Here is a 16,327-nt window from a genome sequence, read left to right on the forward strand (position 1 = left end):
CCATAATTTAGATAGAGTGAGGAAAATAATTATTTGCTCCTCTGCAGATTTTGTAAGTTTGCCCACTTACAAAGAAATGAAGGGACTAGAATTATCATAGGTGTATTTTAAATTTCAATAGGTTTTTATTGTTTTAAATGCAAAGGAAAAGGGTACACAATAAAACAGTTCAGAGAACGTCTGTTGTAAAGTACATGGGTACAACTTAAAGTACAACGAGTGACACAGTCCCCGAAGGGATACATAATAGCATACAATATTTCCAAGTGATACCTTATTTGCCACGTCCCCGGCCGGTCGGTCCGGGCTAGGCCCGGATCCGCCCCCTCCCAGCGCCCCACAGGGGAACATACTGCGCCGAATGGAGGGGGGCGGTCGTCCAGATCCCAGCCCACCACCAACCCCCGGCCTCAGGGGAGCTCTGTAGCCGCAGTAATATACCAGATAAGAGATCTAATGTGCTTAGTAAGGTCGCTCTATGCGGCAGTGACAAATCTAACAGGGTCCCATGGGGGCCGCGTCTCTAAAAATAAGAGTCAACAGAAAGTCAGAAAAGAAAAAGGAAAAACAGAGAGAGGGAATATAAAGAACTGGGAAGGAAAAGAAGGGGTAGGGGGTAGAGAAGGAGTAGGGTACGGGGGCAAGGGGAGGGTGGTGTCCAGGTCCGCCACATGTAAACCCAATAGCCATGGGGAGGCGCTCCCAGGGGAGCTCCCCAGGAGAACCACACTTACTACTGAGTCCCCGCTAGATATCGCATCCAGGGGTCCCAGGTTTTCTCGAATAGAGGCAATTTGTCCTGAAGGATCGCCACCATTCGCTCGTTTACCATTATCCATGTCAATTTTGTCTTTAGCAGTTCTAATAATATCATCGGGGATCGCCATGAGCGAGCTATGGCAATCTTGGCTGCCGTAAAAATGAGAGCAACCAGACGTTTCGTGTGTTTAGGAGCCATAGTTATTGGCTTACCCAGCAAGACCTGGGTAGGGGATTTAGACAGGTTAACGCCAGTGAGTGAATATATAAAGTTGTATACTCGGATCCAGAATCTGCGGACCTTGGGGCAGGTCCACCATATATGCATGACCGTGCCAGGCTGTCCGCAGCCCCGGAAGCACAAAGGGGAGGCCTCTCTGATCGCCGCTGCCAGCCTGACAGGGACCATGTACCACCTCAGAAGTACCTTATAATTGGCCTCTATCAAAGAGGTATTAATTAGTGACTTTGAGTTCAGTATCGCCAGCTGATTTCATTCGGCCCTGTCCATCTCCTCCCCCAGGTCTGCCTCCCATCGAACCATATATGGTAGTTTAACATCATCCTCCTGTAACACTGTATATATTGAAGAGATAAATCCCTTCTGTCTATCAATATTGGTACAAAGGTACTCCATTGGAGTCGAGGTAGCTATATCGCCGACACTCTTTAGGGAGGAAACATAATGGGAGATTTGAGCGTAGCGGTACAGCTCCTCCTCTGGAAGAGAGTATTTGTCCCTCAATACAGATCTGGAGAGAATACCCCTACTATCGCATAAGTCGGCTAGACGAAGTAGACCCTTATTGGTCCACCAAGCGAAAGCTAGGGGACAGAGGCCCGGGGGAAATCGCGGGTTACCCAATAAGGGCGCTAGTGGGGCATGAGGAGATCTGAAACTATGTCGTTTCGCCAGTCGGTCCCATATTCCCAGAGACAGGGACAGGGTGGGACAAAGGATTGCGGGGCGGTTCTTTGGCAGTAGCCACATTAGATGTTCAATGAAATGAGCAGATACATGACTGGCCTCCAGCTGCATCCAAATCGGGCGGGGTTCTCTGGAGTGAAATTTTATTAAATGAGTGAGCTGTGCAGCGTAGTAATATTTGAGAAAATCAGGGACACCCAAACCCCCCCTCAATTTAGGCGTATACAGAGTGCGTCTATTTACCCTAGGCCTCTTATCTCCCCATATAAACTGTACAACCTTGTTCTGGAATGCTTTGAGGTCCGGCATATTGATAGATATTGTCAAAGTACGGAATAAATAGAGTAAACGTGGCAAGATATTCATTTTAACCGAGTGCAACCTGCCGAACCACGACGGGGGGTTGGTCGCCCATCTGTTGAGATCTGCCCCCAGGGTTTTGTATAGGGGAGGGTAGTTAGCTGCATAAAGCGTAGTGATCGAGGATGTCAAATAGATGCCTAGATACGGTAGAGATTTCTCCTGCCATCGGAAAGGAAAAGCGCTCCGAAGCGTCGACACAGTGGCGTCATCCAAAGTGAGGTTCAGGGCCTGGGACTTGGACCGGTTCACCCGCAGACCTGACACCGCAGCGAACAGCTCCAAGTCCTGAAGCAAATTAGGAATCGAAACCAATGGGGCAGACAGGTACAACAGAATATCGTCCGCGAAAAGGGCACACTTATGCTCCCCGGGTCCGCAGGGAATACCCTGGATATTTGGGTTGAGACGAAGCTTGATCGCCAAGGGTTCTAGGGCCAGGATAAACAATAGGGGGGACAAAGGACAGCCCTGACGGGTGCCCCTACAGATTTCCAAGTAATCTGAACTATAACCCTTGATCGACAATTTTGCCACTGGTTCGCTGTATAGAGTCCGCATCAGCGTGAGGAAAGAGGGCCCGAACCCAAATCTCTCCAATGTGTGCCACAGGTAGTCCCAGGACAGAGAATCAAAAGCTTTATGCAAATCGAGGGATAATAACATACCTTTCCGACTCCCCTCCCCATCCCAGTTAGACTGTAAAGCAGATATAACGTTGATAGCTCGTCTAGTTTGGTCGGATGCCTGTCTAGTCGGGACAAATCCCACTTGGTCAGGGTGAATGTAGTGTGCTAAAAATGAGTTCAGGCGGTTGGCCAAAATTTTAGTCATAATTTTCACATCTAAATTGATAAGGGAGATCGGTCTATAATTCAAACAGTCACCGTGGTCCTTGCCCGGCTTAGGGATGACGTGTATGAAGGCATTATTTTCGTACCGAGGGATGGGGGAACCGCGTCTGATCTCATTGAAATAAGAACAGAGGTGAGGGGCTAGAAGGTCGCTATACTTCTAGGGTTAATGGTTTTTATGGCCGATAGAACCTCAAACTCCGTAAATTCCCCGTCCATTATGTCACCGTGTTCTACGGACAATCGCGGTACGGGGAGGTCCCGGAAGAACTCATCCAACCGAGAGCCCTGAGGAGGACCCGGGGAGGAGTACAGTTTAGTATAAAAATTGGAAAATTCGTTAACAATCAGCTGCGGGTTTTGCGTTCTATTGCCATTGCGAAGTTTCAATTTTGGAAGTGCAGGGGAGAACAGTCGTGGGGTCAGCTTGCGAGCCAGCAGGGTATGTGGTTTGTCGCCCATGGTATAGTATCGGTTGCCCGACCACCGGATAGATTTTTCCGCGCGGGTAGTCAAACTCATGTTGAGGGTCAGTCTGGCGGAGTCTATTTTAGGTCGTAAGTCAATGTCAGGGTTACGTTTCTGTTCCCTCAGAAGGTCCCTGAGGTCCGACTCCTGTCTGTGTATATCCTGGGCACGTTCCCTCTTTTTCCTGGAAGCTATCTGAAGTAACTTACCCCTGATCGTGGCCTTGTGCGCCGCCCAACGAATCGCCGAGGAAGTGGCAGTGGCAGTATTTTCCAGGAAGTATTGAGTTATAGCACCCTCCACCTCCTTGAAAATAGTCGGGTCAGTGAGTAGGGAGGCATTAAGTCTCCAGGGAGCGGGTTTTGGTTTCGTCCAGAGGTCAGAAACTGTCATAGCCACAGGTGAGTGGTCCGACCAGGGGGTTACTAGTATCCGAGACTTCAAAACAAACGGGAGGAGCGGTGACATAGTGAACAGGTGGTCAATGCGGGCGTAGGTCTTGTGGGCATGAGAATAGTGCGTAAAGTCTCTAGTGGTAGGGTGGTCGTTCCTCCAGACGTCCACCAAATCGTGCGAATGCAGCAGGCGAGCCAATTTGACTCCCTGTCTAGGGACATGCCGGAGGGAAGTTCGGAGGGAGGAGGACTTGTCCATAACTTGGTCCAACGGAAGGTTGCTATCTCCCCCAAAGATGACATGGCCCGCTGCATGCGGCATGATAACTGTGAGCATAGACCGGAAGAATTCCAGTTGACCCACATTCGGGGCGTAATAGGAGACCGTCACCTCGTGTTCATTGATTGTGCCATGCACCATAACATATCTACCTTCTTTATCGCGTATCACACTTTTAGGCGTGAAAGGGACCTTTTTTGCTATGCAGATGGCCACCCCTTTCTTCTTATCAGAACTGTTGGACATGTAGCAGGTAGGATATTTCGGACTCAGAAATTTCGGGGAGGAAGAGTGGGCAAAATGAGTCTCCTGTAGGAGAAGGATGTCAAAACCTTGTTTGGAATAGTATTGGAATGCCTTAGTTCGTTTCACTGGCGCATTGAGACCCTGAACATTATGGGTCAGGATCTTAAAGGGAATTGGGGCTAGATTCGTCATTGTGGTTCAGCAAGCTGCACTCGGCCAAATACACTGACAATCCCCCCCCCTGTATAGGCAGACCTGAGGGAAGTACGACTTTTTCTACGGAAACTGCAAGACCCGGACACCATGGGAAAACCCGGGGGAGGAGGAAGGGGAGAAAGAGGGGAGGAGAAAGCAGTGAAAGAAAGAAGGGGCAAGGAGAGGGAGCCCTCCCCCCGCCCTTCCCCCCCCCATTTCCAGGGGGGGGGGGGGAGATTGGAAATACGCCATCCAAAACCTGAATATCATCTAAAAAAGGCTGGTTGTGGGGTCCAGCTCCCCCAGAAAACATACGAGGTCGCTCACAGCCTAAGCCATGAGCGAAATCGCAAATGGTCAGTGGCATGTGGAAGCATCCCGAGCAGTTCCGCTCCAAACCCTCCCAGCTACTCGCCGGGTATCATGAGGAGGGGCTGTCCCAGAGGCTCAATGCACAGTGTAAACATACTCAGGCAACAGCAACAAAAACATCAGGGCCCAACTGTAGTCTGGTCATGACCCGGGAGGCCGAGCCTTCATCTCGTAGTGTGCCCACCAGGGAAATATGCAGAGACAATTGAACAATACAAAAAAAAAAAAAAAAAAGTCCCAAAAACTGTAAACTGCAGGACGACAACAGTGACCTAAAGAAAAAAACAGTCCAAATCCACAGGGACCGCTTCGGTCTATTATATCGACAGTTCCTAGATATGGGGGGTTGTAGGCACCCCAGAAGAATAGATACAACACCCGAAAAAGAAAAGGAAACAATATAACATCAAAAAGGGAGTAAGAACAGTCTCACGTGGGCCGCTTCCGATAGGGCGGTCTAGGTCATCATCTCCAAGCGTCCATCGGGGTGTAGCTACATCCAGTTCGGAACAGTCGCATCTCAACTTGAAAGCAAAAAAAGGAAGAATAAGAAGAACAGAGTCAACAGTAACTGTGGATAGCGATCTGTCATATGGCACTGGCACCTATGTAGGTGGCAAGAGAAGGATCCAAAAGATTTGCTCGCGCCGTTATAAGGCCTCATGGTGGCGTGTGTGTGCGGGCATGTCCCCTCCGGCTCCGTTGGGACCATAGTGGGGACAAAGGCCTGGTTGACGTCGTCGGGGATACTGAGCGAGGTCTAGGTGAGGGGCCCTCCTTGGAGATGAGTCCCAGGCCCAAAAGCACTTCTTCTCCGTCCGGAAAGGTAGAAAAGGAGTGTGTTTTCCCCTTATAAGTGAAGGACAGGCGGAAAGGAAAGGACCATCTATATTTAATCTGCCTGTTGATGAGATGGGTCAATAAAGGCTTCAGTGATCTCCTCCTTTGTATAGTGGTTTGAGAGATATCTGCGAAAATTTGAATCGGGTGACCTTGTAGAGTGAGATCGGATTTAAAGCGGGCCGCAGCCATCACCTTTTCCTTAATCCTATAAAAGTGCGGCTTAACAAGGACATCTCTAGGCAGGCCATCTTGGCGCGGGGACGCCAAGGCCCGGTGGAAGCGGTCCAATTCCAGATAACTAGGCGTGATATCAGGAATGAGGGTAGTCATAAGTTCATGTATGGTTGGTTCCAGGTCCGTAATGGACTCAGGGAGGCCCCGTATTCTAAAATTATAGCGACGGGACCGATTTTCCAAGTCCTCAATTTTATCTTGGGCCTGATCGAGGCGATCTTGCAGGGAGACTATCAGTTTGTGATTCTGATTGACTCTCCTCACTGTGCCATCCACTTTAGATTCAATGGAGTCCAATCTATTGCCAATGTCCTGTAAGTCCCCCTTTAGGTCTGCTGTAATAATCGCACATGCTTTGGAAAGTTCCTGCTGCAGTAAAGCAGAGAATCTAGCTATCAGCACGGAGTCCCCCGAGTATGGTGCCTGGGGTGGAGGGGGGGCTGAAGATGACATAGAGCCTCCTTGACTCAGTGCTATGTCGGCCATGTCCGCCATTTGCCTATCCAGGGAGGAGGCTGGGGACGCCGCTCCCTCAGAGGAGGCCTGATATGGGGAGAAGTGTGGCGCCGGTGCCTGCGAGTGTTGTGAGGGGTCCCCTTGCGATTGTGAGGATTGTGAGGAGAAAAGGTCTCTTACCCCCTCCATGATTGCCGCTGTAGGTGCCCGATGGTCAGGCGCCGCTTGTGTGGGCGGAGGGCCGTTCCGGGCCGTGGAGCTGCGGGTCGCCGCCATCTTGGCCCCAGGATACTGTGACTTGGGAGGAGAGGGGCGCACCGAAGAAGATGACTGGAGCGCGGACGAGTGCTTTTTCTTCGGGTTTCCCGATCCCCTGCGATGCAGCATCGCCTCCGCTGCAACCTGCAAGTCCTCCGGAGTGTCAGCCCGCTCTCTAACTGCTGATTTTAGCTGTGGATCTGTCGGGATGTGCGGAGCACGGTCAGATCATGTCCGACGTCGGCACCGCGCGCATGCGCACTCCTCCATAGGTGTATTTTAAATGATAAAGACAGAATATTCATAAAAACATAATACAAATGTTATACATTTCGTTGCAGTTCAGCGAGTAAAATAATGGGGTTTTTGACTTACCCTAAAATCCATTGCTCTATAGTTCATTGATGGACACAGCTCAGATTCTTCTTAACCATTGGGTTACATAGTTACATAGTTAGTGAGGCTGAAAAAAGACACAAGTCCATCCAGTTCAACCTATGATGTGTGTGTGTGTTTGCTTTTAACCGTACATTGTATACCCCTGTATGTTGTGGTCTTTAAGGTGTCCATCCAATAGTTTTTTGAAACTATCAAGGCTCCCCGCTGATACGACTGCTTGCGGAAGAGAATTCCACATCCTTACCGCTCTTACAGTGAAGAACCCCTTACGCACTTTAAGGTTAAACCGCCTTTCCTCAAGTTTTAGTGAGTGGCCACGTGTCTTATTGTATTCCCTTACTCTGAATAGTTTGTTCCTTATGCTAGGGTCGCCAGTACAGTATTTGTACATTGATATCATATCCCCCCTCAATCGTCTCTTCTCCAGAGAGAATAAGTTCAGTGCTTGTAGTCTTTCCTCATAGCTGATGTCCTCCATTCCCCTAATTATTTTTGTTGCCCTTCTCTGGACTTTCTCCAGTTCCAGCACATCCTTCCTGAGGACCGGTGCCCAGAACTGGACAGCATACTCCAGATGTGGCCGGACCAGAGTTTTGTAGAGTGGAAGAATAATCTCTTTATTTCTGGAGTGAATCCCCTTTTTTATACAACCCAGTATTCTGTTGGCTTTGCTTGCAGCGGCTTGGCATTGCATGCCACTTCCAAGCCTGTTGTCTACCAGTACCCCCAGGTCCCTTTCCATCCTAGACTCACCCAGAGGTTCCCCCCCAAGTGAGTAGCTTGCTTTCTGGTTACTGGCCCCCAAGTGCATTACTTTACATTTTTCTACATTAAATCTCATCTGCCATGTAGTTGCCCACCCCGTTATTTTGTTCAGGTCTGCTTGCAAGATTTCCACATCCTGCATAGAAGATATTGGCATGCCTAATTTAGTATCATCTGCAAATACTGAGATTGTACTAGATATCCCCTCCTCTAGATCATTTATGAATAAATTAAACAGGATTGGTCCCAGGACAGAACCCTGGGGGACCCCACTTTCCACACCCGCCCAATCAGAGTACTCCCCATTAATCACCACCCTCTGGACTCTCCCCTGGAGCCAGTTCTCTATCCAGGTACTCACCTTATGATCCATACCTACCTTCCTTAGTTTGTACAGTAAGCGTTTGTGGGGAACGGTGTCAAAGGCCTTTGCAAAGTCCAGATACACCACATCCACAGGCTTACCTTTATCTAAGTGGCAGCTCACTTCATCGTAGAAGGTTAATAGATTGGTTTGGCATGAACGATTTTTCATGAATCCATGCTGATTACTACTTATAATACCGTTTTCATTACTAAAGTCTTGTATGTGGTCCCTTATCATCCCCTCCAAAATTTTGCAGACTACTGATGTTAGGCTGACCGGCCTATAGTTACCCGGGATATATCTCGGCCCCTTTTTAAATATTGGTACCACGTTGGCTTTTTTCCAATCAGCTGGCACCATACCTGTCTGTAAACTATCCTTAAAGATCAAGAATAATGGTCTGGCAATCACCTGGCTGAGCTCATTAAGAACCCTTGGGTGCAAGCCGTCCGGTCCCGGGGATTTATTTATGTTAAGTTTCTCTAGTTTAGCTCTAAGTCTATCCTCTGTTAGCCATGGCGGCACTTCCTGAGGTGTATTATTTAGTTCAGCCTTACAAGCTGGGTTAGTGTAGCCCCCCGATTCCTTTGTGAAGACTGAAGAAAATAAATTATTTAACACTTCCGCCTTTTCTCTGTCCTCAGTGGCCATTTTTCCTTTATCATCTTTTATGGGGCCAATGTGTTCTGGCCTCGCTTTCTTACTGTTTATATACTTAAAGAACTTCTTGGGGTTCTTTTTACTCTCCTCCGCTATATGTCTCTCGTGTTCTATTTTAGCCGCCCTGATTTCATCTTTACATTTCTTATTACACTCTTTGTAGTGCTTAAATGCTGCCAATGACCCCTCAGTCTTGTATTTTTTGAAGGCCTTTTCTTTAGCTCTAATATACATTTTTATGTTGGAGTTTAGCCACCCAGGGTTTAGTTTTGCTCTTTTAAATTTATTTCCCTGTGGAATGCACTGGCCCACCCCCTTGTTAAGTATGCTCTTGAAGCACTCCCATTTTTCCTCCGTGTTCTTTGTTCCCAGGGTTCTATCCCATTTGATATTTTCTAGCAGCGAGCGCAGTTTAGGGAAATTGGCTCTTTTGAAATTCAGTGTCCTTATATTACCCTTGTGTTTCCTATTACTGTAATTAATACTGAAACCAATTGACCTATGGTCACTGTTCCCTAAGTTGTCCCGTATTTCTATATCCGTGAGCAGGTCTGTATTGTTGGTAATCAGTAGGTCAAGTACCGCATTGTTTCTTGTCGGTGCATTCACCATCTGACCCATGAAATTGTCCTGCAAAACATTTAGGAACTGTCGAGCCTTGGCTGAATGCGCGGTTCCTTCTGCCCAGTCTATATCAGGATAATTAAACTGCCCCCTACAGGAGTAGGACACTAGGCAGGAAAAAAGCTTGACTACACCTATGGGCAGTCCCAGGGGGTATACACCCACTCTCAGCTATAGGCACTCTGTTTTGTTACAAGCAGTGTCAGACGAAAACCAACTCCACAGAGGGGTGGGTGCTGTGTCCGTCAATGAACATCATATAAATGGATTTTACGGTAAGTCATAAATCTTATTTTCTCTTTCGTTCATTGATGGACACAGCTCCTGATTCTTAACCATTGGGACGTCCCAGTGTTAAACATGAGGGGTGGGAAAACATCAGAAAAAAAATTCCCAAGTCTAACCATAGCCAACCAGGTAACAGAGCTCAACCATAAACAACTGGAGCTCACCTGAAAACAATAGACCCTCAAAGAGGACCAGGTCCTCTAAACAGCAAAACCTTGCATCCAAAAGAACAATCTGCGGATGCCAACACAACCACTTTACAAAAAACGTTGTGAAATTGTGCATCGATGACCAGGAGGCGGCCTTGCAAACCTGCGTCACTGACGCTTTAAGATGATAAGCCCAGGAGACACTAAGCGCCCTAGTAGAGTGCACCTAAACAGGGAAAGAAGGAACCTGACCCCTGACTTAATAGGCCTGAACAACCGTCTGATCCATCTGGAAATGGCCGCAGAAGAAGCGGCCAACCCTTTGTGAGGTCCATCCGTGAGCACAAGTAGAGAGAGTCTGACTTCTTAAAGACTTCATAGCTGCCAGGTACACCCCAATTGCCCGGACCATAACCAAGACATGCAAGGCAATTTCCTTCAGATGTTTAGGCCTGGGACACAGGGAAGGCAACACAGTGTCTTCAGATGACAGTCAGAGACCACCATAAGAAGGAATGACGGACAGAAGCAAAGCACCACCTTATCCTTGTGAATTACCATAAAGGTGAAAGACAGGATAAAGCCGTCAGTTCCGACACCCTGCATGCAGAGGTGATAGCCACCAAAGTAGGCCACCCTCTGGGGCAGTGTAAGCAGGGAAACTCCCAAATAGTCTCAAAGAGGTGCTTCAGTAGACCTGAAAGCACCACATTAAGATTCTGGGTGCAACGGAGCCTGCACTGAAGGAACCAAATGTCGGATACCCTGAAGAAATGTTATGCACCAGGAAGTGTGAGGCCAAAGGTCGTTGGAAAAAGACTGCCAAAACCCCATACCTGGCACTTGATGGTACTCAAGGCCAATTTCTGTTCAACCCCCCATTGAAGAAAGGTTAAGAGTCGATCCACCGAGAAGAAGCGAGGATCAACCCTAAGAGACTCACACCATGCAATGTACATCTTCCACATATGATGGTAGATCTTCCTAGAGGCAAATTTCCTAGCTTTTAACAGCATAGGAATCACGGATTCAAACAAACCTCCATCCTTCAGCACCTGGCGTGCAACAGCCAAGCAGTTAAAGCCAGCGATTGTAAAGCAGGATGGAAGATTGGTCCTTGGGACAGCAGATCCTCCCTGAGAGGAAGTCCCCAAAGAGCATTGGCGACCAGCCGTACCAGATCGACATACCAAGACCGGCGAGGCCAGTCTGGAGCCACTAGAATGACCAGAATCCTATCTGCCTGAATCCTGCACAGGAGTCATGGCAAAAGTTTGAGAAGGCTGGAACTAATCAATCAGCCAAGCTTAGAATGCCGGCTACTTACCGAGCCACCAAGACGCATCTTGTGCCCCCTTGGTGATCGACATAGACCACAGCCGTGGCATTGTCCAAATGAATTAGTCCTGGACACCCTGAAGACGATTGTCCAATAAGCCAGACAAGTCTGATCGCTCAGAGTTCCAGTACACTGATCCCCCAAGCACGTCTGTACTGAGGTCGCCTCCCCACCCAAACAGGTTGGCATCCGTGGAGACAACCGTCCAGTACAGGGGGGGGGGGGGGAGAATTTTCCCTGTCGAAGTGCCGGCGAGCGAAGCCACCTTTTGAGACCATGGATCCTTGACCCATTTCACCACAATCTCTTTAGCAGAGATCTTGTGTGGAACTGTGCAAACAGACCGCCTTGAGGGTGGACACCATCAGGCCCGGCACACGCATGCAAGCCCGGAGGGATGACCATCTGCTAAACAACAGCAGCTGAATTGCCTCCTGCAATATCTGAAGTCTCGCGAGGAAGAAACACTCTGGCTGAGGCCGAGTTTAGAGTCAGACCCAGATGGTCCAGTTTTTGTGGACAGAACCAAAAGCAGATCTCTGAATGTTCGGGATCCAACCAAACTCCCTCAGAGTTCGCAGAGTGATCTCCAGTAGTCCATCAAAGCAGTCAGAGACTCCGCTCACAGAAGATCATCCAGGTACCCCAGTACCGCGATCCCCCGCTGACTCAAACAATGCCAGCACCAGGGCCAACACTCCTGTGAAGACCCGAGGTGCAGAAGTGAGACCAAAAGGTCATCACCACAAACTGATAATGCTCCACGGCAAAATGGAGGAAGCGCTGGCGACCAGCACATATTAGAATGTGCAGGTAGGCGTCCTTGATGTCGATAGAAGCAAGAAGAAATCCCCCTGATGTAGGGACGCCACTATCATGTGAATAGACTCCATGCATAACTTCTATACTCGCACAAAGCAGCTTAGCGCCTTATGGTCCAGAATTGGACGTACTTTGCCTTTCTTCCTGGGGACTGTAAAGAGGTTTGAGTAAGAACCCCTGAAGATGTTCTGAAGTCGGAACCAGAACAATCACCCCTTGAAGTAACAAGTCTTGCACTGCCCCAAAGAGACCCCGGAAGTGATCTGGGGACAAGTGCAGATTGGAAGGGAAAAAACCTTTCCAGAGGACAAGACCGAACTTGATCTGGTAGCCTGACCAAATAACCACGTGGACCCAGTGCCATCTTAAAAGCCTTATAGGCCCCTGGGCAAAACAGTGCACTGGGGCCCCCTGCCTACACAATCACCCACGAGAATACACATTACAGGGAACACTATATACTAAGAGAGTACAACTACTACCTGGAGTATATACACCTTACTATATACATATTACATGGAACACTATATACTACAAGAGTCTCTTGTAGTATATAGTGTTCCCTGTAATATTTATATAGTAAGGTATATCCTCCAGGTAGTTGTCTCTTGTAGTATATATTGGTCCCTGTAATATGTATATAGTAAGGTATATACTCCAGGTAGTAGTTGTACTCTCTTGTAGTATATAGTATTCCCTGTAATATGTATATAGACTATATACACATTACAGGGAACACTATATACTGCAAGAGAGTACAACTACTACCTGGAGTACATACCTTACTATATGCATATTACAGGGACCAATATATACTACGAGAGTACAACTAACTACCTGGAGGATATACCTTACTATATACATATTACAGGGACCAATATATACTACAAGAAAGTACAACTACATGGAGGATATACCTTACTATATACATATTACAGGGAACACTATATACTACAAGAGTCTCTTGTAGTATATAGTGTTCCATGTAATATGTATATAGTAAGGTATATCCTCCAGGTAGTTGTCTCTTGTAGTATATATTGGTCCCTGTAATATGTATATAGTAAGGTATATACTCCAGGCAGTAGTTGTACTCTCTTGTAGCATATAGTGTTCCCTGTAATATGTATATAGACTAAATACACATTACAGGGAACACTATACTACAAGAGAGTACAACTACTACCTGGAGGATATATACCTTACTATATACATATTACAGGGACCAATATATAGTAAGGGTATATCCTCCAGGACAGGTAGTTGTCTCTTGTGGCGATCATGCCATGGAGATTGGAGAGAGTTAAAAAAAAAAAGAATATCATATCAAGCAGCCTGGCAGCTGGGCTGGCTGCCTTACCTTTCACAACGGCTGCACATGGGAGGAGGTGGGTGGAGGCGGAGCCAGTCTTCTAGGCGCGGAGATGGAGAGGAGAGGAGGACGAGCCGACGAGGAGGAGGATCCTCCTCTGCTGTGCATCATGGGTCTGCTCTGCTAACGTCACTGGTTGCTAGATGCCAATCGGGCTGGCCTTAGCAACCAGTGTCTGTGCAGTGCAGACTCGAGCCACGGCCACCAACAACAAGGGGGGGGGCCCGGGCTGGCGGACAAGGGGGGGGCCCTAGACCACCAGGGACAGTAATTGCCACCATCCATGTGGGGCCCCCGGGCAACCGCCTGGCAACCGCCGGGCATGCCCAATGGAAAAGACTGCCCTGCGTGGACCTACTTGTCCTGTACCAGGGAGGTCCATGATCCGGAAACCAGCAAAGATGACCCACACCCCCAGATACGGTGAGGGAGCCCCTTTATGCAGAGGCAGCCTTGTCCGCAGGTCTGGAAGAGCCGGCTCGTGGCTTGCCAGACCAGGTCCTTTTGGAACCTCTGGTGGGGGGCCCTGACTTTTGATCAAGCATAGGTGTGCACAGCCTATTGCATTAGGGTGTGCACCCCACAGCTCAAACACACATGTCTTTTCTCTGCAGCCTCAGCTTCACTAGACATTGAATGAATAGGAAGTGCACTGTCCTATTCATTCACAAACTGGGGGTGGGGGGGGGGTAAGAGGAGGGAATCCAGCAGCACTGCAGGGTGGAGGTGTGGGGGGGGAGGGGGCAACACAGGGGGAAGCTGGGGCAGTAGGGGGAATTGGCACCACACAGTGATTAGGGTATGCCCAGGCACACACCCTGCGCACACGCCTATGGAGCCAAGGAGAATGGCCCACGTCTACGATGTGGCTCATTGCCCTTGCCAGCATGCAGAAAAAAAAAAAAAAAAAAAAAAAAGAGTATTCTTCCCCCTTGTGAGACCTTTAACGATGTCATCCAAGGAAGCTCCAAACAGGCGATCCCCTACAAGAGGGAGATCAGATAAGGCCTTCTTAGAAGTCTAGTCCGCAGACCAGCATTTCAGCTAGACAATATGCCGAATGACCACTTCTGATACAGACAGCCTAGAAATCAAAGGAGCCGCATCCAAAGTGGCAACCCAAACTGTAACCCCTGGACCAACCAGTCTGCCAGCTCTGCAAAGACAGGGGGGGAAGCTGTTCTCCCTCCAGGTCCCGGCATAAATGCTTAGTCCACTCGGTCAGAGTTTGTGACACTAGGGCAATAGTAATTATTGGTCTAATTGCTGAACCAGCCAAAGCGCACATATGGCGGGCCAGAGCATCCGCCCTTTTATTAGCTGGACCTGTAAAGGTCAGGGACTCCTCGATCGGGATAAAGGTAACCACAATTTGACATGGAAACCGGTGAGTTCACTACAGGTGGGACCGTCCAACTTTAATACAGTAAATCCTCATAAGGATACCGCAAGCAAAAAACGCCTAGCAAACACTGCGTTTTGGACAACCCCACTGTTTTGTGACAAGTTGTCAAGGTAAGCGGAAAGAGGCACGCCCTTGCTGCTTTGGAGGGCCTGTGGGTGCCAAAAGGAACCAGTGCCTCTGACGCGGCATGAGCCGCAACCTCCATTTTTAAAGTTTACACACTGACACAAACAGTGCATCCACCAGCGCCTATTTAAGTGCGGCTAGAGGAGCAGAGGAATCAGAAGAGTGGGAAGGCCGAAAAACCCAAAGTGACCGAAATTTTATAGGGGGAAGGGAGGGGAACCTGGGGGTTTGACCATCCCAGGGAGGGGCCCACATCCACCACAAAACCTTCCAGGGGTAGTGGGGGGGGGGGGGAAGACAGCTACTTACCACACCAGGAACAGGGTGGGCACCGCTCCGGACAGGACACTGCTCTATCGTAATGTGGGTGCGGTCGGCAAGGAGGAAGCGCTGCAACTCAGGCTGAAGCCAGTTCGTATGCGTCCTCGTGAGTCATTTAACTCACAGGCCAGCCCCTGTCTAGTGGGGCTATGTCGCGGCCAACCTAGCGCGGAGCTGCGGTCTGCACACGCTGGCTGGCCGGTCTGGGGGAACCCTAAGGATCTATATTATCCGGTTCGTCGCCCAGTCCGGCACTTGATTGTAGTTCTCACAGGAACAAAATAATAAAAAGAAGAAAATAAATCCCATTTAAAAATGTAAAACATTTGCCAGGACCAGAGATCCTAGCAAGGAACTAGGTCCTTACTCCTGACTAGGCAGAAAAAAAAAAAAAACTTGAGTGCCTATAGCAGAGTGGGTGTATACCCCCTGAGACTGCCCATAGGCGTAATGAAGCTTATTCCTGCCTAGTGTCCTACTCCTGTAGGGGCCAGTATAACCCAATGGTTAAGAAGAATCAGGAGCTGTGTCCGTCAATGAACGAAAGAGAAAAGTATTTGATCCCTTACCAACCAACAAAAATTCTGGCTCCCACAGACTGGCTACAGTATGTGCTCATGTGGTACACAGATTAGTGCACAGAAGGTGCTCCTAACGCCAACACGTTATGTGTATAAAAGACACATAACATCTCTTTCTTCCATTTTAAACCTCACCATCATAGGCAAGGCCAAAAGAGCCGTCAAAGGACGTCAGGGATAAGATTATAGACCTGCACAAGGCTGGAATGGGCTACAAGACCATCAGCAAGAAGCTTGGTGAGAAGGAGACAACTGTTGGAGCGATTATTCGCAAACAGAAAAAAAAAATAACCATCAATCGCCCTCGGTCTGGAGCTCGATGCAGGATTTTGTATCATGGATTAAGGATGATCATGAGAAAAGTGAAGGATCAGCTCAGAACTACACTGGAGGTGCATGTGAATGATCAAGGCCGTTGGGACCACAGTCACCAAACAAACCATTGATAACACAATACGCCG

Source organism: Pelophylax lessonae (genome assembly GCF_965119305.1).
Source record: "Pelophylax lessonae genome assembly, chromosome: 11".
Taxonomy (NCBI): domain Eukaryota; kingdom Metazoa; phylum Chordata; class Amphibia; order Anura; family Ranidae; genus Pelophylax; species Pelophylax lessonae.